This window comes from Hylaeus volcanicus, chromosome 2, assembly GCF_026283585.1.
Source record: "Hylaeus volcanicus isolate JK05 chromosome 2, UHH_iyHylVolc1.0_haploid, whole genome shotgun sequence".
Lineage (NCBI taxonomy): Eukaryota > Metazoa > Arthropoda > Insecta > Hymenoptera > Colletidae > Hylaeus > Hylaeus volcanicus.
The window spans coordinates 8,311,894-8,337,306 of record NC_071977.1 but is presented as its reverse complement, the minus strand read 5'-3'; the positions used below and the strand labels follow the sequence as shown (position 1 = coordinate 8,337,306).

General features: G+C 45.4%; 1 protein-coding gene across 2 annotated transcripts in view; it reads right to left on the bottom strand.

Annotated features, from left to right (window-relative positions):
- Positions 1-25,413, bottom strand: part of LOC128872785 (LIM/homeobox protein Lhx9) — a 378,653-nt gene that overhangs the window by 167,833 nt on the left and 185,407 nt on the right. For both annotated transcript variants that reach the window (XM_054115815.1, XM_054115817.1), the window contains one exon: positions 9,740-9,834. The gene's annotated coding sequence lies outside the window, so the exon portion shown is untranslated. The remainder of the gene's footprint in view (positions 1-9,739; positions 9,835-25,413) is intronic.

The following is a 25,413-nucleotide window of genomic DNA, read 5'->3' as shown; positions in this document are numbered from 1 at the left end:
TCGCTTGGAGTATTTTAATAATTGTGAAATTTGATACATGCAGCGTGCATGTTGCACTGGGTTCCAATGAATGATGCAGTTCACCCTGTTCTACTTTCTTTAGTCTTTGTTTTTTTTAATTGCAAGATGGTAGCTCTCTGTTTTTTAATGAGGGTTGATGGAGTGAGTCTTCGGTTGTGGAATTTTTTCTAAATAATAGAATTCTTCCTGTTACGCTTTCTTCGTTCTTTATTTTTTTAATAACGACAAGATGGAGAGTGTTTGTGTTTAAGAAGAATTGAAACAGGAAGTAGATGATTGTCTTTGCTGTAAAATGAGCGATTACAGGATTCTGAGAAAGACGAGGATCTAAGTTTTTCCTACTATCTTCTGGTTTCGCCTTTGATCGAAATGAAATCCTAGGTTAGCAGGTCCAAGTAATCAGATCCCAACCTTTTCAAACTTTAACAATCTTTCTCTTAACGAGAACTGAAGTAAATGCGATTCCGTGTAACGAGTTTTCCTGCGATGTTAAAGAATGACCATCCCATGAAAAGGAGTGTCAAATTCTATTCTTCAATCCTCCGTTTCTTGTGTAGTGTCCTATTCATATTTGCATTATATTGTCTTCATTAATTCAATCTTCCCGATAGTACTGCAATTTATACACAATTCTCCTACCAATATTATAACGACAAATTAAATTTCTTTCATCAGAATATTCATAAAAACAGATTAGATATTTCCACAGAGGAGCCCATCGACCATCGTCGATCAGAGGCAGCAGAAGTTCCCGTCTCACTCGAGCGCTCGAATCGCGTCCAAACACGTGCTAGTCGTTGGACGCGGAGGATCGACGTCTGCGACTCGTTCGGGGCGCCTTTTTTTCCGCAAACTTCCGAAGATCATTACAAAAGCCGCGGAGGGCGCGCGAGCCTCGTAAACTTGACTCGTAAAAATCGCCAAAATACACGCACCGTACATGGTAGCGTCGCGTAGGCGGGTGTCATATCCCAGTAAAATCATTGCCACTAAAAATCAGAGGTTTCCGTTGGAAATTTACAACGGCCATATTCGCGGTGTGTGCGAGCCCTCGTTGGTGTGATTCGCGGCTGGGTGTTGAATACGCTCAAGCCTGGACGAGGAGAGCTTGGGAGCCCTTCTTTTCATCGGAAACGAGTTCCGATACGCGGAAGATCATATTTTTTCCTTATTTGCATTCTGGTCACCAATAAACGCTACGAGTTCTCCTCGCGGCTACCTCGTTTCGTTAGCCTCTGGCAATTTATTTCGTCACGTTTCGTTTACGTGGGTAGAAAAACGCGATTGGACGGCAGAGGAGACGTCAGAAGAAGGCGTTGCGCTTATGGACACCTGACGTGCTGGACTAGGTGTACTGGAAATAGATAAAATGATGTGGACACTTGCGAGATGTGCTGCAATATTGTGTTTATACCTGGACCAAGCGGTTGCCTTCGACATTTTTGGAATTCTTGGTTTTATAGAACGTTTGAATAATTTTCTTATGAAGAGTCTCCTGATCGTCAAATGTCGAGGAAGATGTCCAAGTTCGACTTGGTTTAGCTGTACCTACTATCAAGCACTTCACCTTTACGTTTGCTGTCAGTTTTAACATCAGGGTTCATATAAAGTACGAATTATTTTCTTTTAATTTTAAATTAATTAAATCATTCACTCAATAAATGAAAACGTACTTAGTCGATTCGCACTGTTCGTGTCCCTACACAAACGTTTAACAAAGAAGAGCCGAAACTCATCCACGAAGCCAGTTGGAGAGCGTTCGAGCCGTAATTATGCAGCATCAAAAGCGAAATCTACGCCACGACCGAGTCAACCTAGCTGCTGAAAAATCGACACCGTAAGAGCCGGGCAGGGTTTCGCTACTTGTTTGCTCTCTCTTCTCAGTTTCAAATTAGAGATGCTTTCCATTTGCCTGACGTTTGCCCCGCCCCGAAGCAGCTCCTACGGTAGCAGCCTGTTCGAATTCCAAACTGACCTGTTCGCCGAACAACCCATCGCCTTAGCGTGGGGTCCCCGTCCACTTTTAGAAATCCACCCAGACCCAACTGCGCCCAGAGGTATCCGAATCTTGGAAACGAAGCTATCGATGAGATTAAAATTGACTCACCTGGTTCTTTTTGAGAATTGCATCACGTGAAAAATTCCCGAAACAGGTGGCAGTCAGGTGGAATCAATCAGTGAAATTAAGAAAGGGTCACGATATGGGGATAGAGATCGAAGAGTACACAGTGTGTCGCTGGCAAACGTGAAAAGAGCCGCTTGGAGAAAGACGCAGACGCAAGGCACGGAGAAGGGACGACTGACGGGGAATATTGAAAAGCGGTCCTACGAACGCGATCAAGAGGGCCAATTACCCTGCGGAGGGAGGGGTGGCGCGCCCCCGCGTACGTGCATCGAGCGTATTTTATCTACGTGCCTTACGCGAATACTCGAAGCACACTCGAGCCAGCCGCGAGTGCTCGCATACGAGCCGCGCATTCGAACATTCGCCTGTGAATTTACCTGCTCGTTCGTACGCTCGTTCGAGGAGCCAGATACACATAATGCCTGCCAGCTACGTAATGCTCGGGTCCCATTGTGAGCATCCAGCCCCCCACGCGATCCTAGGGGCAGGCCAACCAGTTAAGGGTACCTCGCGAGCACTGTCGTTGGGAACATTTATCCGATCAACTTTCAACGGCGGATCATTTCTGGGAAGCCAGAAGGAGGACTTTTTGCATCCCTTGCGGGGGCGGTTTCGCGTATAACGGTATAGGGGACACGGGGAATGGGGATGCGACAACGGAACTGAGCTTGGTCAGTTGGTTGAACGGGAATGGAGTGGGCAATTTGATTTGTGTATTTGGAACATGGTTTTGTATGTAATACTTGACACATTGTTGACCGGAAATTTTACACAGAATCGACTTCATGTCATCGGTTATTATTTCGTAATTTTTGTACTACTGAACTAACAAGTGATATAAACCTAAGTATTAGGAATAGTATATTCTATTTTTAAAAAGGACTAAACACAATGAGCAAAGCTTTTGCAATATTTTATATCCCCCTGGGTTTCATAACTTGAAATAGATAATGCAAGTGAACGATGTGTTAAATAATACCCAATGATAATTAAGCTACAGCCTCGAGGCTTCTGCCAAGCAGCCTCAGAAAAGAGTAACTTAACCAACGACTGCTTGAAAAATGAAACTGTTTCCAACGCCAATCCCCACGTTAGAATCCGTCCGGGATGGGGTCAGTTAATTAATCGGCGGTCCATTCACCGGATGTTTACGCGGGGCATTGTAATTTCCAGATGAAAACAAAATGGAGGAGGCCGAGTGAAAAGGATCTCGCTCGCGGAGATTCAATTGGCCAGTGGCGCAATCTTTACGAGGGCACAGGGGACAAGGCGGGGTGCCACTGAAATCTTAATTCAAGCTACCGCGCCATTGGATACGGGGGCAGCCCTTTCAAAAGCGGCTCGTTTCCGAGAGAACCTTACGATTGTTGTTCCGCCATGGCACGCCCGCTTACAAACACGTTACACACACAGTTAGGTAATTATATTTACCTTCGCAGTTTTATTATTTACGGGGGCCGTGTGCTGGTGGGTTGTTCAGCGCCCCCCCTCAACCCCTTACGTCTACCCCAACCCGCATTTCTCCGCGCTGATCAATGATCCGGCCCCAGGTTCGTCAGGCGATGATTATCGAGCAAATATTGTCGCGCCATCGATAACGATCTACAGGTGCTCCTGCCTTCCTTTTGCGAATGGATCAAGATTGTATGAAAGATCGAGGAGGTGAACCGGAGCGAGCACACTTTATTTTGGATGAAAAATAAGAATTCCAGATTTATTCTTGTGAGTAAAAGCAGAGTACCATTATCGATGGCTCCAGGGTGAGCAGATGAAGAAATCATTTGTTTATATTCCTAAGAAACAATTTGGAATTTATACTACTTCTCGGAATTTTGGTTTTGTATTCTTTTGATTTCTGAACGTTATGTCTGTATAGGAAAGTTTCGAGTAGACAAATTTTCTACGTTAATGATATCAGAACGGAGAAGCTCGTTTCGACCAGAGTCAATTTCCATGGAATATTTCGCGTGTGTTTCCGAAAGAGAGGAAACTGCCAGGAGGATCCACAGGGCGGATTAATTCGAAAACGAACCTGGTAAAGGTTAAAGTGCTTAACGAAGTTCGGTATCAATGTCGGCTGTTAACTAAGTGCGCGGCTGCCGCGCTGTTTTCGAGATCAAAGGGTTAATTAAACGCTTTCTTTACGGGACCCTCTGTTGCTCCCGACCTCACCTGCTAAATCTGTTTTGCGAGGTCCCAATGGCGACGAGGAGGCGCGCCATTCTACCTTTTTCGATCGACCGTGCACGTGTGCGGGGCTTCTTTCACCGTCGATGGAACCTAATCGAATCGATTGTGATCGAACTTAGGCCGGATAAAACGTGGATCGCCTTCGAGTCGGAGTATTTCGCTTCGAGTATCTAGATTCAGTGGTATCTAGGCCCAGGGAGTATTGGTATAGAAGAAGTTTGATTTTTTAACCCTTTCAAGCCTTATGCGAGGGTATTTTCAGGGAGATTCATTTCTTGCTACAAAGGGAATGAAAAAATATGGGTTATAGAAGGAATTCTACTATCGACTATACAATTGAAACAAGGTGATTTCTTTGGACTCCTGTCTTCTTATCTCTCGAACTTCTGTCCTCTCGGAAGTTCTGGAAAACTTCTCTACGAACCTCACAACCGCAAAGGTTTATTACTTTATTAGTTTCACCGATAATCCCGCTGGTTTTCCAATCTGGTTTTTGAAGTGGTCATAGTACGACAGCGTTATTGCACATTTCCGATATACTGTCCTCCGTGCTTTTAACTCGCGTCGTGTTGCGTGCATTGCTTCGCTAGACTTCACAAAAGCCTTTGACACGATTTACCACAACCTGTTGTTTGCTAACAAGGGGAGGACACTGCTGCCTAGTCGCCGATTTTGATGGGCTTTCTCATGGTAAATCTACATCCGTAATAAGCTTGCACGTGCCCAATTCATCATAATATACGAGAACTTGGCGCTTGGAATAATTCGAGATCATTCAGCTTCACAGTGAGCGATAATGTAGTTTTATATTCGACAGCTTTGCGGTGAAAAATGTTAGATCAAAGCGTTCAAGTTTTACCTTCGAAAATCGAAGTTTCTGAGGCTTCTGTTTTTAAGACATGTGCAATATGTTTTAATTATGTGTAAAATATGTTATAATGTTTTTCTGTTCATGTCGCTTCCACTTCTTTTTTCATTTTATATGTTCCGTCGCTAATTACGTGCAATCGCCTCCGTATTATCGTTCACTACCCACAGCCATCCACTCACAGCTGTCATTTGCTTACCCCACGCAAAGCTATCGTTTCACCCAATCACGCGCACCCACGCTCACTTCAGCTCATTTCAAACCCAGTCGTTACATTTGGTTAAATGTACGAGGGACTGATTAAAGTACAGTGGACACTGGATTCGATTACAACAATTTTTAGCTCTGTAAATACACGACTTCCCCTTCATTATTATTCCAGTTTCCTTCGTTTAAAATAATCACCTGTCATTTTACATTGACGTTGAAAATATTGCTCAAAAATGAACCTAACAATTGCCTCGTGTTCTAAATACAAGTACTCTACCTTTTATTAATATATACTTGTTCTAAAGTTCGAGTCTAAAGCTGCACAATTTTTCGAATATTCTTACCACTCCATGACCCATTTTGAACTACTAACGTCGGGGTAGAGCAGCGAACAAAGTTGCTATTCCGCAATTGGCACTAGAGGATCGCGCTGCGATTGGCTGTATTAAAATATCGCACGATCTCAACGCGCAATCGTGTCGAAGGTTAGCACCGCTGTTCTCGTTACAACCGCGACAAAACGGCGACTATAGAAAAGTAAGGCAACATATGCGTCGAGATTCGACGCTAAAACCGCGCTGCGACGATGACGATAACGATAATAAAGAGAGGAGGCGGTGTAAAGCTTGAAACGGTGCACCCTCGTGGAACAACATCGAGAGTGTCGCGTATGAAGCAAGAAAAAAAAAGATACAGCTACTCGTGAATTGTTCGAATGTTCACATGGATGATCAGAATGCGAGTACTATATTCGAAATGAAGTAACTATAGAAAATATCGTACCTGGAAAATTATGATAGCGAAGCTTAATTGAAGACATACAGAAATTATTAAATTAAATTTTCATATCGATCAGATACATTTTCACTGGCAGAAGAGAAAAAAAGACACTCCAAATCAAAGATAAAGACCCGAATATAAAACCACGGAACAAAAATATTTGCGATCTCATCCAACAATCCAACAAAAGATCTCACCCAAACGAGCCGTAAGGATACCTTAACGATAATAAAACGCGAAAGGGTAGCAAACGCGCGTACGAGTTTCGAGAGGCAGGAAACGAGAAAACGTGTCGGGCCATTTCGCGACGCAGGATGACGCTCAGAAACAATGCCGCGACACCGCGTACGTAATACAGTATTGCAAATGGTTACGCGTATCATTATCCAGGGGCCGTTATCGCGCCACGAGCACCGTGAACGACACACTTCACGCGAGAACAGAAAGAACGATTTCGCGCCGCGACGCTCCTGCTTGTCGATACGCGCGCCTCGTTCCGCGATGCGTATTATCGCCGAACAGGTCGTAAAGAGGGTGGGCTCTGTTAAAAGGCAATGAAATCGGGTTGCTTCCGCGGGCAGGCAACAAATCGACTAGCTGAGCCTGAACTGGAAGCCACAATTTTTTATATTAGATATGAAATGTGTAGGGTTCGCCATCTCTCAAATAGAAGTTTGAGAGATAAGATAAAATGATTTTACAGAAACAGAAATGTCTGGAGCAATAGGATTAATTTTAGGAAACCCTGTAGCGACGTCTTAACAATTTTATTAGATAGATCCAGCAAGTGACCTATCCTGACGAACCATCCTCAATTAAGGAATAGTGGTCAGGATCGGTATCACCAGATCAAAGGACCTTTCTTACCACGTTTACAGGCACAATTTCCATAGGGAGCCTACTTTCCCAGAGTCCACGGGGCGCAGCTGGTGCGCAGCCTTCTCTTCAGTAGAAAGGTTGTCACGGTCTTCAAGAGCATTATTCGACGTTTTCGAGATTTTTAGAGGAACTCGACGCGGTCAGAGTTCTGGCTGTTGGCGATCGTTTGGCTCAAATTGACCGCGTTCCCTTTCAATACCGAGTGACCGATTGTCAAAGTTTACCGGACTGTGAAAGACATGGGGCGATATTGTACGAGGATTTCATTGGCCTCTGCCAACCAATCACCGTGCTGCTTGGTAATCGAATAAATAGCACGAGCGGTCGCCGATCGAATCGACGAAACGCTTCATTAATTCCCAGGAAACCGAGTTTCGGAGCGATTCAATCGTGGCATTTTTTGTCGAATTGTTAAGTGGACAAGATCTCCTTGGAACTTCCATTGTTGCTTTGAAGTCACCTTGATCAGGGATTGATTCGAACAAACGTGAACTGTTTGAAGTTAACGAGTCTTTCAACATGATTTGTCTGTTTTGTCTGTCTTGTGTCTTTTGTGATACAGGCTGGTGAAGGTGTCTGATAACAAAGATGGACTAGATCTTGAATATTGGTTGAAATATGTGATGTTTTACTTTGCCTTCTTCGAGCCATCATTTTTTAAGAAAGTACCAAAACAAGTTTTCAGAGAAAACAGACATTTCACACCTGTCCACGATAAAATCTGTACCTAACCCGTCGCATGGTCTTCCGTTGGGCGGTGTATAGGCCTAAGCCTCCAGGAACGGAAGCGGCGCGAGCCTAATCGCGTAGCGGAGCTGCAACCCGACGAATCCCGCTTGTCCCTGCGACGGAAGTGACGTCACAGGCACCGACGGAAATTCGTACTGGAAATTCCGATGGGTTCGAGAGGTCGCGGAAGGGAGAAGAGGGCAACAATCAGGGTAGACCCGGCATTACGCCCCATTCATCCCCTGCAGCCGCCCCTTACCGCTCTCGAACCGTATTTGGCTGACAATTCTTCATTTGCGTGCAGCAAACTCTACAGCGCGCCGCGGCATAGCGAAAGGTTTAAACGGCTCGCAAAAGCCGGCTAAATTCGACTCCAATTTGCCGGCTCATTCGTGCAACGATCGGAAACAAAATGCCTCGGCCGTTGATTTTTTTCCCCTCGCCCCTACCGTTCCACCATCGTTTTTTTTTCGGCTCCGCGAATCCTCTCTCTTTCGCCCGTGGATACCTCTTGCGATCCGCTGACCGAACCGGCCCATCGATACGCGCTTTTCCAAATCAACTCGCATTGTCTTCCACGCGAATTTTTGATGCGAATTGGCGGTCCGCTTTTTTTCCCGGTCCCGTTTTCACGGGCATTTAGAGCAGAAAGGCGTGATTTCCGAGCGTGTCTGGGATAGGAAGAGCGCAAACCAAAGGTTAAGAGAATGTTTTTGCGGTTACAATCGAGCCACGATTATTGCACGAGGGCCTCGTTTGTTGCGCGCAGTCGACGTGTGGAGGGGATGGTCGCTGAGGAACGAGTAAGATTCATATGAGCTGTATGGAGTAGTATAAAATATGGGATCACATGCGTGGATATCCTCTGTAAAAAATCTAAACCTAACAACACAGAATATTATTTTTCATAAACGGTGCCTCTCTTTAACCCTGACCACCCTTTCTCAGAAATATCCTAACCCTCCAACGTCCAAATATCTTAACGTCCCCAAAATGTATCCATTACTGAATGAATTGAGAAAGAATCTCGACTAGCAGATGTAACCACAGCAGAGTCTCGATAATTGCACGGGATCGGGCCTGAAGGTGGTCGTGCGTTAATCGAGGTGCTACAATGCTTCACCAACTGGAGGTTTGCTCGACGCAGATTTCTTCTCGCAGGCTCGAAGACATTGCTACAATAGGGTCAGGCGGACATTTCGTATGGCACAGTTAGGTGTACATACCCACATACATACGTCGACGTCACTTGGGCGGTATTGTCAGAAGCTGACTAGCCTACCATCCGGGAATACGAAATTCGGTGGTTTCCGCGATATTCCTGCCTTCAACTTACCGCCATTCGTCGCGCGCGATCTCTGAGGACGCGTGACGCGGTCTACAAATATTTTCTTTCCCCGACAAGACTTGTGCCCAATTCTATTCGACGAACGTCCTCGTGTAACCGTGCGATTGTTTCTTAGCGTACCACCTTGATTTTTGTCAAATATTAGCGACGGATGTATTCAGATTGTTTTTTTTTTTTCATGAATCTGTGGCACACATTTTACCGAGGTTAGGTTACGACTTTTAAGGTAAAGGTAAGATAAAAATGGTTTTGAATCGGGACCTCTTTAGAAACATGATTTAATTGTAGAGGTTTGGTTGTATCTGGTAGAATTAATGGTACAAATATGACAGACATTTTGAGTGAAATCCATTGAATCGAATTGTTAAACACGAATGCACGTACTTCGCATATTTTCAAAATCGCATTTCCGAAAAATGAATGCTTGTGCGAAAAAGTTGATGGAATTTTTTAATTAAAGTATTCCATTGTTACGTTATTTGGTCATCTTCGGTATTATGTATTGAATTTTTTTTGCATCATTCTAACAACCGTTCTGTAAGTAATAATGATTTATGATAGAAAGTTTTATTAGAAAAGTGTGACTCACCCTTAATTTTCTGAAGAATCTGCTTGACGATAGAAGAGACGTTTAATACCTGTTCCTTGTACGAATGTACGACGCCATTGGGGTTAACATCATTCCTGAAACAAAATATAACAACTCGTTAGTTTGTATGCTTTGCAATTTAGTCAGCAAAACGTTTCTTTCCTAAATATAACAGACATTATAATAACTTAATAGAATACAAATTCGATACTGATTGAAGACAAAGAATGAAGTACGTTCCCTTTTGCGCAGGGTGCTCAGTGTTCAGACAGTGAAGTTCGCGAGATAACTTTCTTCGGATCTACGAAGTTCATGGATTAACTTCCTAAAAGCGGAATTACAGATTAACGCGCAGGTAACAAGCCACATCGCGATCGAATTTGAATTTCGCTAACTTTCGATACGAGGCCTTTGCGCGGAGCCACTTAACGATATCTAAAGGGTCCACAGACTGTAGACGATGTTGCAATTAAGGGCATCGGCGAGCCTGAAGTTCCTCCGACATAATGCCTCGTCAATACTCACTTTTTGGCGTTACAGGTTAAATTATCTTTGTACGTGGAGAAACCGAAGTTTGGAAACGTTTCACATCGTGGATTATGAATTATGAACTGCGAAATGGATTTTGAATTAAATATACAAGTGGTACGTAGACCTGGAATTGTAGTTAGGTACTACAGGCTACTGTTGTTACAGTTGCTTAAATTATTTTAGACGCACTAAGAATAAGTTCCTTGAAACTATAGTTGGCTGAGCAATGTTTCCACCCCTCCAATGAAAGTGAACCCAAGTAAAAAGTATGAGTCTCCACTAAATATCCCTATTCAGCCCAAAGTTGAATTCCAAAAAATACACGTTCGCACCCCGTCACGCTATCAAACCGCTTCGTCTCGTCGGTCAGGTGGTCCAATTTGAGGTGGCGCGACGAGAAAAAGGACAAGCAAGACCGGAACGGGAGGAGGGGGGATTGGGGTACATCAAATTGATCCATATTAATAAGAACGGTGGTTCCCGTTGTCGGATTTTTGCATAAATTTGAATCGGGCCTAGCGCGGCTCGCGGCAAGGGTTGCGAATTTGAATAATCGAGAATAATTCCGAAGTATTCTCGCCGTGTAAACGCGGACCGACGTAATCAGCGCTGCTTCGAAACATTTCATGATGTAACGCTCTCGCCGAGAGGATGTACAGCTAATTAAGCTCTCCGCTGGCCAACCGGACATCGGAAAAAATACGGTTGGCTCTACGAATTTCCTTCCGTCGACCCCCTCCGTACCACCTTCTTCGTGTCGCCCGTGTTCCCTTCGGTTTGAACGGGAATGTTTGCGATTTTAATGAATCTTAACCACGCGATGTCTCGCTACCCGGATCGCCGACGAGACCGACTCGATATTTTCGCTGCTACTGCGTCTGCGAATGACGCTCATCCACGAGGTGAGGGGAGATTAAATGCTATAGAGGTGGGTGGTGAAATAGGGGATTGATGCAAGTAATTTGAGTAAAAGAACTCGAATCCAAAATTGTCTGTCAAGTGCTCCTGAACCCTAATCAAAATGACGGACCAGTTCCACAGGTATCCGAGTATCCACGAACTTAGGAATCGCTAAATGCAAAGCATCCGAACCTGCAGCATCCGACACTTTCATCTACACTGTATTAGAGACCAGCACACCTATTGTAACAGCAGGATTCAAATAGAGTGCAGTGGATAAACGCGATACGCTTTGATACGTCGCAATGCAGCGATACAATGTTTGCATCAGAGGAATAATATGCGGTCGGGTACCAAGAACGATGGTTAACAGTTTTTATCTCGGTATGCGGTAATCTGCGACCGAGGCGGCATCGTTCCATCTCCCTGCAGATTAAAGCGAATCTTATTATATCGAATGACGAGATCACGTGATCAATCACAAAAACACACAACGGAACTGTCGTGTCTCTAATGCGAACCGGAGGAAGACAGCGATACCCCGGAGGAACGGGCCACCCGTCGAGAACGTGGAATGTGGAACTGTACCGACAGGGCCGGCAATGCTCGTCCCTTCGCCCCCCCTTATCGATCACCTCTCGTCTCGTTCGCCCTTTAAATTTATTAAAATGAGCTCTCAAAATTCAAAAAAACGTCGAGCTCTCGCGGCTTTGATATTAAAAAGAAAAAAAACTCGAGTCAAAACCACGCGAATAAACTTCGTGATGTGCTTCATTAATGGGGCACCTCGGGATCTTCAACAGGATCCGTTCCCGTTGAACGTTTGATAATTAACCTTCTACCTGCTGTGCTCGATTATGCTCGAGCCCCGGTAGGAGTATTATTCTAGATGTAAAGGCAACCATGTGTGGAAACTTTTTGCGTGGATGATTCTAGATGAATTTTCACCCTTGTGTTTCTTTATTATGCATTTATTTAACTATTTGCACTCCGAATTTTCTGATTTCGGTACATTCTTGTCGGGCCTCACTCGACATAGGAGCGTAAAAGGATTTCACTGACTGGATAAATAGAGTTAGAAGAGCACACTATTACAACTTGATATGCTCCAAAGGTTCACCTTTGGACACCTTAGGACCACATCCTCTGGGACAATCTTCAGCAGAGACTCGAAAGGGAGCTAAAAGAACTGAAAAAATAGGGATGATAACGTTCTCCAAAAATAATAGTCGCAGAGATAGCTAGCTATAACCTCAACAACAATTCGTGAAGCCTTCATCGGTCTTCATTCCTTCCTTAAGTCTGATGCCAGTCAAAATGACTAAAGGAACGAATAGATTGGACAGTGGTCACTGTCATTCCCGGAAAATTAATTAAATTCTTCCAGGCGCTTCATTTAGGCTCGACTATGGACGCCAGGTCTATTTAGGACACCACCCCCTCCCCCTTCAGGAGGACTCGAACTTCTTTCCCGGTCAAATGAAATTTTTCCTTTCACGAAATCCTGTTACCACTGGGACTCCCCCGGCTTGTTCCGTTGCCCTTGGTCTCTCGTCCTGTTATGGTCTATCCCATTATAATTCCGAGCATGCACGCTCGTCGCCCGTACGTCCTCCAGAGAGATGGAAGAGTGTAAAACGTCGGACACCTGGGCAGAGAGTTTAGCCGGGTATTGTCAAGAGACAAATATGAGTTAATACGTCATCCAGGGACCTATTCAGGGCCCAGCGCCGACGAGAATGGTGATCACGAATTGGCCTGGCGTATAAATGTGTTTTAATTGTTCTCTCCAACCCCCTTCCGTCCCTCCCGCCCTCCACGATTCCGTCCCGTTCCCTCCACGTCTGGTCGGCTCTCTCCAACCTGGACCAGCTCGAGGAACGCTGTTAGCGGACGAGACGAGATGCGAGCCATAATAAGAGAAGCGTTAAAGAATTTTTTATTATCTTATTGTTACGGAGTGGCTCTTTGTGCACCGATAAGCTGCGCGCTCTGTGGAGGATGCGATTTGGTGGAAATGGACTGAGAAGTTACGTCTAGGATTGAGACATGTGAGTCGAATAGTTGTTGTCGATTTTTAATTTGTTAATAAATACCATTTCTTCCATGCCCTGTAAATAGTATATTAATTCCAGCCTCTATTGGGGCACTTAATGATTAACTCTTTACACTCGACGACAGTTTTATTACAGAGAGCTACCAATTAAGTCGACTAAACCCTCCTTCTACCATGATTGGAGAATCGTTGAAATAAAGTATCTTAATATTACTTCAAAGTGTACCAGTTTACGAAATCCAAGATAAATAAAAACTGTCGCTTCTAATTCGCCCCTCGAGTGCAAAGGGTTAAACAAGTCGTCATGTAGTTCAGTGGAATTTTACTACTGTCATTAGGGAACCTAATATATGCTGAGTAGTGCTGAGTAGTGCTGAATAGTGCTGAGTAGTACTGCACTCTCCAAGCTACACAACAAACTTTAAATCCTGCTCCTCCTCGAGTACTAAGCACAGAGCCCGATAGACACTAAACAATATACCCCGTGATCGTCTTGAAAAATTAACGAATAACAATGGAAAAAAATCAATTACACACAATAGGTACGTCAAAGCGGATAATGCTCGACTTGCTCGACCAGCTCTAAAAAGAGCCAGCAACCGACGCGTACGTTCATCGAGGTCTTTGCATATGCACGTCCCCGTGCACGTGCGTAGTCGGAGTTGCATGTCCACGGTACACGGACGCAAGCCATAACCTGGAGCACGTTGTCAGTGGCGTATCTTTGCATTGACATGATGGACGACCGACGTGAAATTAACAATCTTATCCGGTCATTAATCCCGACGTGCGTGTATAATACCCCGACCACGCAGAGCCTATTAATTAAATTAGGTTTATCTAGGTTCTTTCAAACGACCACGTGCGTCTCTAGGGAGCTAGATCTCTCTGAGAAGAGTCATTCTTTGTTCTGCACTGAAAAATCACGAATTTCAGAATATTCTAGGTTATTATAGCTTCAGCTTTCTTATTGAACGAATGTTTACAATGGTGGATGTTTGTGTAATTCTGGACCAATGTTGGAGAGTTGTGAGAGCTAAGCTTGATAGATGTTGGCGAAACTTTGGATCCTCTAATAACCTCGAAGCTTCAGATTTGGTTCTCTTAAATGACTTATAATTCTGTAGGTTGGCGAATGGTGCCTACTGTAACTGAACCTATCTAAATAGTATATTACCAACCTAACCTGAACCTATCTAATAGTATAAGCTTTGGAAGAAAATTATTTTTCAATAACCTCTGGAAGAACTATCTTCAATACTACGAAGAGTCTTTCATGGTTACCTTATTAAATGGTTTGTTTGCCCAAAGGATCACAATTATATGCAGAAGTTTCCGCAGACCCATAAGTAGATCGGAAAAGTCATCATTTTTGACAGTGATAAGCACGAAGTGGGTCGTATCCGCTTATGTCCGAGCTTCTTTCTTCCGGCAGACGAAATCGGTTCGACCTAGAATCGACTGAGGCCGTTATGCCTCATGAATGAGAATGTAGTTTGCGAACAAGGGAGACATAAATTGTCAGGGGCCATATCGCGCGCCCTTCTCTCTCGTTCGAGTGATCGATTAGCCTCGCGGACACCGCCTCCTTTTAACGTCGTGGATACGATATTCGACCGCGACGCGTTATGTAAATTTAATTACGCGATTGTCGTGTCGTCGACTCGCTGGATCATACGTGTCGTCAAAATCACTAAAACGTAAGTATCAAATTTTTAAAGCGATGGAACTAAATTTTCTGATACTTCAAGTTTCTTGTACTAGCAATCTATTGTTCATTTTGTATCCTGTCAAACCTCTAGCCAATTTTCTCCACTGTTCCGTTCAGTCTACGAAGTCTCTATCCTTTCAATTTTAATTTCTTTCCCGCAACATTTATTTGGCAAACCCAGCACAGAAAACAACGAACACTTCATCCTTTATCTTCAGGTGAGAATTTCGCTGTTCCCTGATCAGTGAAGGGTCGCTCGTCCCGTCAGATCACGAAGTTCGATTCGACGGGATTAACGCGCGGGACGAGATGGAAAAAAGAAGAGCGGGATAATAACGCGTGGTAAGAGGTGGTAATGGGCAGGAAACTCGTGTCCTCGAGAAAATAATCTCGGGGAGATTAGGCGAGTCGTTTAGTGGAACAGCGAGCTCCATTCAGATGCAAATGTCTGTCAACAGGTACCCAGCTCTGTTCTGTGCTTGCGCGAGATACGCCCTTTTGAAGCCCCCCCTCGGGTCATCCCAGTTCTTTCTCTTTCGCGTGTCGGAAATTTTAAAAACGATTAACCCTTCTTACGCTAAGAGGCTTTTTACTCGAGAGGAATACTGATTCGTCGGCCTGAAATGAGACGGACTCCCAGACCCTCGTAAAAGTGTTTAATAAAAGAGCCAGAGTTATTTCTCCAAAATTGCTCGCCCCGATTCCGATGAAAATTTACGATTAAAGTATCTGATGTTGTTGGATGACCAACGCAACTAATCATAAACATAACAAAGACCATAGACTCATTCTCAACCCAACATCCTGATCTCGGTTCCTAGTTTCAAATAAAAACCTTTAAGAGTTTCTCTAAAAAACGGTGTTGACAGTCAAGTCCTTTTGCTCGGAATCTAACAATATCATCTCAACGACCCTAAATCTATGAGTGACTTCCAGACTCATATACAGTGAAAATGAAAGTGTTCGTATATTAGACAAAAGTTTAATAGCGCAGTGATAGAATACAAAAGAATTTAGAACATCGTTAGTACGTGGCCTATCCGACCAATCGTTGTCACACTTCCACAACGTGTCGGGCATCTAATTGTATCCAAGTAAACAAGAAGACACGGAAAGAAGAGTACTGGTAAATCATTCTTTGAGAAGTCGAGGAAAGAGCGTGCAGTCAAGCTTTCTTGCGAGAAGTGAGGTACAAGGAACACGTCGCGGTACGTGTCCGCCCATACATTACAAGTAAACCGATGTTGAAAGGCTGATTCTCGAATCACGTATGGATTTTCGTGTGTCCATACACGATTCTTATGGAAATTGAACATTTCGAAGCGATGCGAGACCAGAAATTGTAACTCAGGGTATGCGCTACAATTAATTTAATATTCATGCTCGTCCAAAAATTCTTACTAAACGTAACTGACGCGACCCAAATTCACCAGAGGTCTCTTCGGTAAGCTGTCGTACAACTATTCAGAATTAAGGGACTGTGCCAGGTTTGTCCCTCTTTCCTAAATTGTGTCACGAGCCCCGAAAAGATCCAAGCTACTTATTTTCAACTGCGCAGGAAGCTTAAAAAGGCAAAGAACCGCCGCGCTAAACCGTCACTCCGGTGTTTCATTTTCGAGGACGCCTTTATCCATTACAACGAGCTCGCTCCCGATCGGAGTCTTCACCGACTAAGGACATCCAAAGACTCGCCGTTGTCGGTTCCATGCGCGATTCCGTGATCAGTCCTTCCTGTTCTGTTTAAGGCTCCTCGAGGACTCGCCACCCCGTTTCCTCCGCCCTTTCCGCGATTATTCGCCGGAATTTCCGAGAAAACAGATGAAAATCTCACGCGGCGAGCGCAAACCAGTCGCGTCCGACGCGCCTCCTCTTTCGTTCTCCGGCCTCTTGCTCGCTCGAAGATGGTATCGGGGTAACGTGGCCTCTGGAAACGGGCTAAAGGGGCGACTAATGCGTCCTCGAAGACATCTAACGAATCTGCCGTACGATTTAAAGGAGCCTGTTGATATGCCCGCAGTCGAGCGGGCCGAGTGTTTGCAAAGCAGGAGGGAGAAAGGCCGCCTCTAGTCATTGGAATAAGATTAACAGGAAATCGTATTTTGCACCTGCTCCGACCTATCTCGTTCGGCGAGCCTCCCCCATCCCTACAATTACACGTTTAATCTCGATTTAGCGCGCGGGGCAATAAATACCGCCCCGTCGAACGCGTCGTTCCCCATTGGCGGGGGCAGAAAAGACTGTTTACATCTGCGGTTGCCAAGCTTTTTCGAGCCTGGCAATTTATGGACGGAGTCTGCTTTTAAGTCATTTTTGTCTCTGTTTTAGAGTAGAAGATTAGGTAATTATGTTTGGTTGAGTTATGGAAGTCAGGGAATGCTTTTGGACTCTCCTGATTGGGTTCTCTTCCAAAGTAATCGATGTACTACAGTCCCATGAAATTTTATCTAAGTTTAAAATTAAAGTATCAACTTCGATGACCAACAGTTCAAGTATTTCGTTTTGGAAGAAACAGTGAACAGTCTCATCCTCGAGGCTCCTGTCCGGTCTTCCTTCGGTATGATATAAATCATGCATTCTCTGTTCGTGCATTTTGATAGACCTTAACGGTACTATTCCTCTCTGTTTTGTTTACAGACACATCGACGTGAATTCGTGTACCGTGGCCGTCATCACGATGGAGGATCATCGGCCCTTGGCCTTGGTGAACCGGGTAAGTATAATTTTTACGGTGACCTCGCTCAGCCGAGAAGAGACTCAGGTATTTACGATGGCACTCGACCGGTGACATGGGTTTCTGAGACCAATGAATTTTAATTCCTCCTCGCCTGGAGCCTCATTCTTCGGATCCCTGGACCCCGTGGCAGCCCCGCTGCGACACCAGGACGATGATTTAATATTTTAAGAAAATGAGGGGTCCACCCTTAATTTAAGCTCGCCGTAGATGGGACCGTGTTCATGGCAGCGGGAGACCCAGAAAGCCATTACCCAGATATTCGATTCGACAGTTCGGAGGATGCTTTCGTATATACAGCATTCCCCCTCCCTATCTCCACCATTTTCAACGTCCTACTCGTCTTCTTCCATTTTCAATAATCCCTCTTCACGGAGCTTACGGTGCACCGGACATGCGATCAAGATTCGTTGATTTCGTATGTAACGACGGAGATGGACTCGAGGAAGTTCTTGTCGCAGAAAATGGCGGCGTGTGGGAGGATTGTTTCGCGCGTGTAGTGTTTCGTAACTTAGGTATCTACAGATTTACATGTAACTCTACTTTGACATTTCTAGGTCCAGAAGTAACTTCTACTTTGGTATTCAAAGTAATTTCATTCTTAACTTTAATTTTGATATTCTTACTTTTAGAAACGACTTATACTACAATATTTCTACTGTCAGAAATAATTTTAACTCTAGTATATGGATCTAAGTGTGTTGGAAAGGTTCACACAAAAGTAGACCTGTGTTGTTTTGGAATTCCCAGCTCCAATCATTGAATAGGTCCAAAATAGGGCCAAAAATCGAATGGAAACGCTTAACCAATAATAAATCTGAACAATAGCCCGTAACGCTAATAGTTCCATCGATTCGATTCGCCGATCCCCGACGAAAAGCACGAAGATGGTCCGACGCCAGCGTCGGTTGATCTCAGCACGCATTCCACGCACGCGAAGGGTCCGAACACGGGGCCTCAGGACTCGAGCTGGGCCGTCGAGGAGAGGGTGGACGGAAGGAGGAGGGGAACCGCGACAAAGGACATTCTAGGGGGCGATTCCTCCCCTCCCCCTGCGTCCTTTTTTCTCCTTACCTGAGAGACCGCGGGACCACAGCGTCTCGACGTTGCCGGTTCGACGACTCCCGGGGCCTCATGCCCAGCGCCTACGGCCGCTCCGAGCGGCCTTATCTCAGGGCCCACGCAACGGCACGTCATGCTACGCCATTTTTTTCCGATTGATCGAACTTCACGGAAAACGGCCACGGGGGCCTAGCCTCGGTGCGCTTCGCGCTTTTTTTCCGATTGGGCCTTTTTCATCCGGGACTCGTTACACGGTATTATTGCACGTCGAACGCGACGTGATTCGGTGGGTTTTGTTCGTCCCTGGTCCGCATTCTTGGGGAATATCAATTAAGAGACATTCGATCCACGCTTAATTGTTGGACGTCGTTTCGGACGATGTCGACGGCTGTGTATGAAATTCGGATTACGGGAGGACGAGAAACCATGTACTGTGGCGAATAAGAGTGGACTAGATTGATTGTTCACAGTGTTGGGGTAATTGATCGAAAGTATGCTAGGGAAAAGAACAGAATCGAATAGTGGCGTGCTTAATTTAAATTAGTGACCAAGTAGACTTGATGTTTTCGAAATGGGCAAGGTTACACAGTGTTAGTGATAGAAGTGATAAAATTGAGGAAGTTTGAGAGAAAAATATCTATGCAAATATGACAACCTCAGAAAAAATTCTCAAACATCAGAACTCTTCCTCGATTCAAAAGATTCTGTTTCCTTTATGAAAAAAAATTATACGTTACGTCACTCCGAAGCACCATACGATTTTCCGCTGACGTCCACCTCGAGAAGATCGCAAACTCGCCGCGGACACTGGCCAGGCTCGATCAGGTTGAGAATATTCTCAAAGTGTCGCCATCGGAAGCGCGAATCACGTCGAACCGGAGTCCCTAGGCAGTCTCCATAAACGACAAGCCTAATTCGGTGGTGGAGGCCAAGTACGGGCATATCTAAGGCGACTCTAACGATCGTGGCTGTCAGGGAGGCCTGGCCTGGACGAATGACCGGTATTCCAGCGAGGGTCCGGTGGATATACCCAATTCCTCGTCGATGTAATTGAAACGTAACCCCATTGTTAAGGCGTAATTGACTGACACCGTGCAGCCTCTTGCCTTGCCATAGCCGCGCTGACTCGATCCTGATCGAGCTCAAGGCAAAAACACCAATCAGGATGCCGCGAGCAAAAAACCAGCCGGTAAAGCGACTAGCTGCTCTCTAACTTCCCTCTCCCGCTCTCACTCTCTCTTACGCTCTCACACACTCCCGCTCTCTGGCTGCGGCTGTCTTTCCGCTCATACCTCGAGCAGGTCGCTTCCAGATAGGGAGGACGATCCACTCTCGTTAAGGGGGCATCCTAGACCCTGGCTAGCTGAACTTGTCAAAATGTTTCGTTAAAGCTGACTCGAGGCTCGTGACACCTGACAGGAAAAATATTCAACGGTGTTCGATGAAATGGAAATCGTTGGACAGGAGTACAGGTACTGCCCTAAGGAAGACATAGTAACTGAGATAAGACAGCCAGAAACTGGTTTTTGGTCGACGCATGCAGTGATAACGCACCTCCTATGTTACACTGGCTGATCTAAGCTATTGCGGTGGTGTGATGTCTGTCGATCTTGTTTTGATAGGCATAGTTTCTTATCTCTTTGGTTTTAGTAGACCTACGTTGGTTATAAATGCTGACGCATTAGATTGCAGAATGTCCTCCAACAAGATCTCGAGTGGACGAAGCTGTCACACGTATTTGCTGATTCATTCGTTCATTTATGGCTTCATTAGATGGGAACCTGGTTTTTCCAAACTGCAATATCTTTGGACAGGATATTAAAGCACGACGGTCATCTCCTTGGTCAAGGGTGTCATTTTCTTTTGTTTCATTGTATATCGCATGTCAGAAATTACTTCAATTTCAGCATTTCTATTTTAACAACTTTAACCTCCTAATGCGTTCAAAGAATTAAATTATCTAACCTTCAACAGTCTCGAGATAAAATGTGAGCTTCATAAAAATTTTCGTGTATTCTAGTCTGGCAGCAATGTGTACTGTTTCATTCCACTTGTCTTCACACCTTAGAGACCTAACAAATCGTGTACTCCAACAGCAACAAATCAATATTTCTCCACGAAAAAAACACACGTTCCCCTGAAAAATGAGAAAGCAACAGTAAAAAAATTTGAAAAGGCTATCACGATCGGTGTCCCAAGGAAAAAATCGCGAGTGCCACTTGTGGCATTCCGGAGCAGAGGACCCCCTCGAGACAGAACAGCTTCTATTCCTTTCTTCCCGTCCCCCACGGGGACCGTTGATCCCCGATAGCCGCGAAACGGTCGAACTCGATTTGTCAAGCGGGTCCCCGAAGTGGTCGCGACTTGTCGTTTTCGTGGTCCGCTGAAAAACCGCTGGTCGAAGACCGGGGAGCGAAGAAACGTCGCGTTACCGTTAGAACGGCGAGGCGGACAGGTTTCGAGCGCGAAACGCTGGGAGATGGTAAACGCCGATAAGCGCAACCGTGGCAAGAAAGTGTTGTCTTTATGCACCGAAGAGAACGTTTCGGTTGGTGATTATTGCCCGCGGTGTTCGCTCGATCGAGATCACAAAAAGTTAATAAAGATCTCGAGGGTCCGCGTCAAGGCTGCGCGACGTAAACGATCCTTCGCAACACAGTGTTGCGGTGAACCGAGCCATTGGAGTTTGCAGTAATCGACCTGGTCGTTCGGGTCGCGGAACTTTGGCACTGGAATCGCGTTCATGGAAGTGTCGAGTTAAAAAATATAAGGACACGATCCATTGTTGCGAGGATACAATTGGATACAATTGCTAGAAGAAGATTCTTATCTTCGCAAAAATATTTAAATAACTGATTGTTTCGCCTTATAAAAAGGTTGTCGGATCATCCATCGAGAGGGTACGTGGCACTCAATTAGAAAAGAAGCGCAGGCAAGCTTGAAGTTGCGTTCACGCCTCTGCGCGTAAAGAAAGAACACCCGTGGCGTAATCGTCGCTATATAAAACAACGTTCACGCATTCGGCCTGCTTAAAGTGGCAGAACCAAGTCACGTGGACGTAGAATTATAGCCTCTGTATCCGCACGTTCCGGGTCTCAGGTTTCCGTAATATTCAATATTTCCGTGGCTCTCCGTGATATTCGATCAGAGAAAATTCATTGATGAGATAATGGTCCAGGATGGTAGCTCGTGGAGCACGTGTTTAAAGGACCTTCGAGCTTTGGAAGACCAGGCGCTGGAGGGGATATCCATGGCCAGGTATCTCTGGCGGACAGACGGACGACGACGGGGTTGAGAATGGAAGCGAGAGACGATGGACCGGCCAACAGGGGTAGGGGATTAATTAATAACGTCGGTAATTGGACTCCGTTCGATCTAAGATAGCTTCTATAGCCCCTTCCTAACCTTGCATACCGCGGGGGATATGTGTTGCATGCTCGAATACTCCCCTCGACGCTTGCTCTCGTAGCTCGACCCGGGGCTTCTTGGTGAGCTCGATCCACGGGATGCATCGTATTTCCAGTTGTTCTGTTAACGTCCAATCGGTCGCCGCTTGATCACGTGCTCCTGGAAAATTGGGATTAATTGGCAGTTTCTGGCGCACTCGGCCAGGAGTTGATCCCTGCCACGCGCAACTGCAGTAGCTCCGTTAAACTCCACGTGATTGCACCTTGTAATCGCTAACGCTTCGATATGGAGTGGTTGTAGACTTAGATGTCTGGATTTTGAGCTGTTCGATTAACGTCTGGTAGGTCGGACGTATGCTCGAGGAACATTAAATTAACAGTTTCAAAAGATCTGCTCTAGATTGATTGGATCTCCTCAAAGGAAACTTCAAACTGATTGGCTGTTCAAAGTCTAAACACTGAGATATTCAAGTCTAAAGACATCACACTTCCAGTCGCCCCGAAGAACTGAACCTATATCTGTCCCATCAATCCTGAGACTCGGGGATTCGAGTTTAAGGATGATGCACGCTTCCACTCGCCCTGGGGAAGTACACCTCTTAGCTGTTCTATCAATCTTCGCTCCAACCGCTCGCGTACTATCAATTGACCATTCCCATTCACAATGGCATCGCTTCTCCAACGCTGCCAGGGTGTCTTCCGTCGCTTCGAGCGTCTCTGCGTATAGAACAATCACCCATAAACATCGAAATATTTGTGCTTTCTTTTGCTGCGCTCGTTTCTTCCCACTTGGCGCGCGGAACAATCACCCATGGACATCGAAACGTTAGCGTCGCCATCGAGGGGCACGGTGGTCTCGTCAAGGATAAAGTAACACCGTTCAAAGAAGTGACATTGGTGGCATTGGAGCCTTCCTCCTCGAGATCACTCTTTCAGACATCCACGGGTCGTTAATGTCTTAAAGAAGAATTCCAAGTTTTTGCGGCCGGGGGACTTCATCGTTCAGACGTCGAAGCCGAGGACGTTTTTGCGGAACTACGGATTACCTGGAGGACGCGCGGTCGCGTCGATGAACGGTCGTTTGTATAAGCATTGACTATACTTCGGGACGACAGCGATTACTGGTAACGCAAGAAAATAAGAGCGATGACAGGGGCCATTAATAGAGCCTCCAGGCTGGGAGGCAGTCGATAGGTAGGCAGACGTAGTAGGTAGACTCGCCACTCTGGACTTTGTCGTCATCAGGATTGCTTGCCAATTCGGCTCGAACAGGATCTTGGTAATCTTGGATCGCGACGAGATCCTTGAAAGTGAAGTCAGCCTCGATTTATCCGGAACGAGGGAAACATTCGTTCGCAGCACCCTGGGCGCAAAGTACCCCCTTATAATGCGCTCTAATTATATTTAAAGCCTGTATCAATCGAGGGGTGGGACAGAAAAACCGATCTCAGGGTCGGATAACGACTATCGCGGGACGCCTGTGGCTTTTCCTCGCTGTCTTCGTTCTGTCATCGTCATTAGCGTCAGGCTCGTCGGCGCACGGGTATATATATAAGGGAGTTGGTGCGTTTATACGAGGTAAACAGTGCGTGGACGTGATTTAATTGAAACCCGAGGTGGCTCGGCGGTGCACCTCTCGCCGGGACTCGTTGTATGACTCAGAGTGCTCAGTCAAGAAGTCCATTGACTCGCCGAGTGACGTAAGCAATTAGTGCGCTGTTTTGTTTGCGCGAGTACACACGGCTTAAAGTTGTTTGAGTTCGAGTTCGAGTGGTGCACGGTTAGGCTCGGTGACTCGCCTCAAACCCTTCTTCCAACAACTTACTCCCCCACCTCCGTTAGGGAACCAGCCGCGGCTCTCTTCTCCTTTCGCTTCTTCTTCGTCTTCTCTGCTCCTCCACAGCCTCCTTCCTCCCCTCCTACCGTCTCTTTCCGCTTATTCTTCGTCCTTTCTTGCCAGCTCGTTCCGTTCTTCTTCTGCTTTTTCTCCCCTTGATCAGACCCTTTACGGCAGTGGTTCTTCGTCTCGGGTTAGACAGGTCCGTGGATTAATTCTGGGGGTCCTAGATTGGGACTGACAATTCTACCCTCTCGGTTCTTTGTACTTGCAGCTTTTTATTTTTATTAAAGGTCTCTGTATCCTGATGGAACCACTATGTTCAAGGAAGTGCAAGCTTTCTTCATAAGTTAGTGTTCTTCTTCAGGTCAAACAACAAGAGATGCGGCATACAGACAAATTTCTTCGATAGACATAGAAGGTACGAATACTTATAAGACTGACTGTATATCATAACCTATTACTTTCTTAATTAATTTTCTCTTCCTACTCAATTTAAAATTCATTAAAACTTCCCAAATTCTCCAATCCCTCAGAAATTTGACTGCAGAAAAACATCGATTTAGCCAAGCCTCAAAGAAACTATTTTGAAAAAGTGATCCACGAGCTGACTCTCAGGAAGGCCCTCGGAGAAAAAAGTTTAAGAACCACTGCTTCGAGTTCTCTCGCGATTTCTTCCCCGAACCCACCCCCTCCGTGCCGCTGGTCGCTTTGTCTTTACCAAGCTCGTTTCCTCGGATCCGTTTTCCTAAATCCGGAAGCCTTAGCTCGTTGCTCTCAAATATGACTCGCGCAATTACAGTGAATTGTTGTGCCGATCCTGTTAACCGATTCGAGTAATTGCTTTCGCGATTGGAACGCTCTTCTTTGTTTTTATCCCTGACCTGGCGTGGCAGTTCGACGCTGTCGATCCTTTCGAATGCACCACGCAACAATGCGCGCGATCAAACGTTAACCTTGAAGCGACACTCCTTGCCATTTCTTCGAGGTGTCTGGGCAACTTCTTGTCGAGGAAGACAAAGTGCGTTACCGACTGCGTTTCCATCCAAAGTGTTGTCCATTATAGGTAATCTGTCTGCAGGACAGCATCTGTCTCCACAAAACCGGCGTGGATTGAACGAACTCGAACGATGTACCGAGGAAGACCCAAAGCCAAGGTCGAAACGTATAGTTCTTTATGAACTGAATTTTTATGAAATTTTTGAATTTTTATAAAAATATATTCACGTAACGCGAGCAAGATATTTCGTAAAAGAAGGCATCCTAGTTGATTTAAAAAAAGCTAGAAGCCTATACAAAAATTCTGTACTATTGTTAAGATAATTTCAATTAGGTTCGGGCCTATATGGCCTACCTCGAAGCCTCAATCTTCAGTCTTTGAAATGTCCAAGCCAGTGCCAATGTTTCAACCGTAGCGTGAAATGCGAAACCGCAAACAG